We start from the raw sequence: 4,754 nt of genomic DNA, 5'->3' as shown, positions 1-4,754 counted from the left end.
GAGAAAGAAAGGGAAAAAGAAAAAGTAGCTATCAACTACTTTCAAAAATGAGAAAAAGGAAAATGACAAAGTACTGTTTTAGCTGTGCACAGTCACATCCTAATCTACTCTATGCTTTTCCTTCATGGTATATTATATTCTTCAAGACTCCAAAGCAATACAATGATTTAGTCAAAATATTTGGTTAAAAATACTAACCAGTTATATTTGTTCAACTCCATTGGTAACTGTGTAAAGTTGAGAGCACCCTAAATGTCCAATACTTAAATTTTAAAGCAACTTAAAATGTTCATTGCCTCATATCACACCTCATGATGTTTGCATGATGCATAATAGTTATAAAAGTCTGTAGTACTTGGAAACATTAAGCATTTACCAATTTGGAAAAGTTTTTAAACAATTTAAAGGACATTGCCAAACAAGCAAAGCAGGCCTGATGGACTAAAAAATGAATTAGAAAGAAAAAAACTGAAATGGTAGAAAGAATTTTTAACACATTCCTTTTGCTGTTACTTTTCTTGTATGTACTCTTCTTCATGTATTATGAAAGCAAGGCATATCATTACAGTAGAAAAGCAAAAAGAATATAAAGTATACCATAATTCTACCTATCCACAGGTAGTAGAATTTACAACTTGGTGCTGCTTCTTTCCTAAACACACACTCTTTCTCTTCCTCTGAACACAACCATCTTTTACCCTAGAGTCCTGTCACTCCTGTCACCGGAGCTTTAATGTTATTAGTTTCTAAGCTCCAAAGCCTCAGGGAGGAAAAGGAAGGCTGAAGAATCCAAAAAAGGGCACAGTATAAAGAGGTAAAATGACTGAAATGAAAATTTTTACTTCACAATTTTGCCTTAGGTTAATTCTAAGGCCTAAAAACTACCACGCAGCCACTCAGTAACTGTCAAATAAATAAACAAATGTGTCAACAAGCAAAATCGGTTTAATACATATCTATTTAATGTTCAATTTCTCATGAGGATGTCATTTCTATCTTCAGGATAAAAATTCAAAACAGTTTTCAGCTCTTGACATTGGATAATGTGGGCACATATTTATCTCCTGCCTGACACCTTTCCTTTCTGACAAGTTTCTACTCTGCTGCACCACCGTATCTGAACCGACCACTCTGAGGTGACTAGCACCTTATCACTTTACACTTTCCTCACTTCTTCTATACTGTGACAGACATTTAATATTTTGTTTAATCCTATGTACTCTAGTTATTGCTCATGTGAAGAACAGATATCTTATCACTGGGATTTGGTCTGAGGGCAGAAACTCCATCACAGTAATTGGCCCAAACATTAAGAGTCTAGAAAGGCCTTAAAAAAAAAAAAAAAGCCATCCCTCATCTACATCCCAGATCATCAAATGCTTTTCTGCATTCTCCTTAAAAACTTTGAATTTCTTAAAAAAGGTTTTATTGTATTCACATGTAAAACAGAGGATAAATAAAAGTACCCCAAAATTAAGCACCACTGCTTCATACTTCAAAGAATGTCCTCTAGATTTCCTATTGTTTGTAAAATGTATTTATGAAATAAACATTAAATACTCCAGTTACATGAACAATAACAACTATTTAAAAACTTCAATAATACTTGTGCCTAATGTACAATGTAGCAATGTTCATTATGAAGAGGTTTTAATACAGAGGAGAACATTCTTTTTTCCAGAAACTTTAAGAAAATGGATTCTTTTTCTTTTTTAATAAATTTTTGTTTATTTATTTATTTTTGGCTGCATTGGGTCTTCGTTGCTGCACGTGGGTTTTCTCTAGTTGTGGTGAGCGGGGGCTACTCTTCGTTGCAGTGCATGGGCTTCTCATCACAGTGGCTTCTGTTGTTGTGGAGCATGGGCTCTAGGCACACGGGCTTCAATAGTTGTGGCACGTGGGCTCAGTAGCTGTGGCTTGAGGGCTCTAGAGCGCAGGCTTAGTAGTTGTGGCACACGGGCTTAGTTGCTCCGCAGCATGTGGGATCTTCCCGGACCAGGGCTTGAACCTGTGTCCCCTGCATTGGCAGGCGGATTCTCAACCACTGTGCCACCAGGGAAGCCCCAAAAATGGATTCTTTTTTAAAGAACATCTAAGGTTTCTGAATGTTTGACTTTCAAACACCCAACACACATTTTAGGGGAAAAGCTTTCAGTATTTTTCCCTTGAGGATGATGTTACCTGGGAGTTCTTTATATATAGCCTTTATCATGTTGAGAAAGTTCCCTTCTAGTTCTAGTTTAATTAGTGTTTTATCATGAAGGAATGTTGGATTTTGTCAAATGCTTTTTCAACATCAATTGAGATGGTCATGTGCTTCCCCTCCTTCATTCTATTTATGTGGTGAATTACACTGACTGATTTTGTGTGTTGAACTACACTGGCATTTCTGGGATAAATCTCCCTTGGTCATGGTGTATAATCCTTTTAACATGCTGCTGAATTCTATTTGTTAGCATTGTATTGAGGAGTTTTGTATCTATCAATAGATTCACAAGAAAAACTGGTCTGTAGTTTTCTTTCGTTGTAGTGTCTTTTTGTCTGGCTTTGGTATTAGGATAATGTCAGCCTCATACAATGAGTTAAGAAGTATTCTTTCCTCTTCTATTTGTTGGAAGAATTTGAGAAGTAGTCATGTTAATTCTTTAAATGTTTGTAGAATTTACCGAATGGAGTCATCTGGTCCTAGGCTTTTCTGTGTTGGGATATTTTCTATTGCTAATCCAATCTTCTTACTTGTTATAGGTCTATTCAGATTTTCTATTTCTTCTTTAGTTTTGGTAGTTTGTGTATTTCTAGGAAGTTGTCCATTTCATCCAGGTTATCTAATTTATTGGCATACAGAGTTCATAGTATTCTCTTATAATGCTTTTTATTCCTGTAAGGTCAGTAGTAATGTTCCCTCTTTAATTTCTGATTTTAGTAATTTGAGTATTCTTTTCTTTTTTCTTAATCTTTAGGTTTCTCAATTTGTTGATTTTTTTTGAAAGAATCAATTTTTGGTTTCATTGATTCTCTCTATTGTTTTTCTGTTCTCTATTTCATTTATTTCTACTTTAATTCTTATTATTTCTTTCCTCTTTATGGCTTTGAACTCAATTGAATACAATATATTAAGGAATTAATTTTTCTCCCAAATGCCTAAAATGCAAGAATAATTAACAACCTCTGAGTCATCAGGCAAAGAGCAGCCTATTTGTTAGATTTACTGTTTAAATCCATGTTAAGAGCTCTCATATAATTCACAGTAGAATATTACTATGTCTTTACGAAGATGTTTAGAAAAGGGCAAAGGTCATGGGGGAGAACTACCATAGATTGAATGTTAAGGTTATCTTCTAGTTTATGAGACTTGTGCCCGGCTGAAAGAGAGCAATACCATAGACCTCTTGCATGTTTACAGGAAAAATTAAAATCAAGCTTCTCATTTTTAGATCATCATGTCATCATGAGACACATCAGAACTTAGGTCTGTTTCTGAAGAAGACAAGCATGACAAGAACCCTGTGATATCCCATGAACACTGACTTCTCCCCTGGAGAGAAGAACATTAGTATAATGTGGGTTTCACAACTCTCCCCAAAGATATGGCTCTTATGTCCTTAAGACTGGCTTTCTAAGGGTCTGTTCAGAATAATTGCCTTCTGCCACGTATGACAAACCCACAGCTAACATCATTCTCAACAGTGAAAAGCTGAAAGCATTTCATCTAATATCAGGAACAAGAAAAGGATGTCCACTCTCACCACTTTTATTCAACAAAGATTTGGAAGTCCTAGCTACAGCAATCAGAGAAGAAAAAGAAATAAAAGCAATACAAATTGGAAAAGAAGAAGTAAAACTGTCACTGTTTGCAGATGACATGATACTTTACATAGAAAATCATAAAGATTCTACCAGAAAACTACTAGAGCTCATCAATGAATTCGGTAAAGTTGCAGGATACAAAATTAATGCACAGAAATCTCTTGCATTCCTAAACACTAACAATGAAATATCAGAAAGAGAAATTAAGGAAACAATCTCATTTACCATTGCATCAAAAGGAATAAAATACCTAGGAATAAATCTATCTAAGTAGGTAAAAGACCTGTACTCTGAAAACTATAAGACGCTGATGAAAGAAATCAAAGATGACACAAACAGATGGAAAGATATACCATGTTCTTGGATTGAAAGAATCAATATTATCAAAATGACTATACTACCCAAGGCAATCTACAGACTCAATGCAACTCCTATCAAATTATCAACGGCATTTTTCACAGAACTAGAACAAAAAATTTTTTAATTTGTATGGAAACACAAAAGACTCTACATAGTCAAAGCAATCCTGAGAAAAAAAAACAATGCTGGAGGAATCAGGTTCCCTGAGTTCAGACTACACTACAAAGCTACAGTAATCAAAACAGTATGGTACTGGCACACAAAAAAACAGAAATATAGATCAATGGAACAGGATAGAAAGCCCAGAAATAAACCCATGCCCCTATGGTCAGTTAATCCTGCTCCTGGACATATATTCAGAGAAAACCATAATTCAAAAAGATACATACACCCCAATGTTCATTGCAGCACTATTCACAATAGCCAAGATAGGGAAGTAACCTAAATGTCCATCGACAGAGGAATGGATAAAGAAGTTGTGTACATATACACAATAGAATACTACTCAGCCATAAAAAAGAATGAAATAATGCCATTTGCAGCAACTTGGATGGACCTGGGGATTATCATACTAAGTGAAGTAAGTC

This window comes from Balaenoptera acutorostrata, chromosome 16, assembly GCF_949987535.1.
Source record: "Balaenoptera acutorostrata chromosome 16, mBalAcu1.1, whole genome shotgun sequence".
NCBI classification, from domain to species: domain Eukaryota; kingdom Metazoa; phylum Chordata; class Mammalia; order Artiodactyla; family Balaenopteridae; genus Balaenoptera; species Balaenoptera acutorostrata.
Note: the sequence above shows the minus strand (reverse complement) of the source record.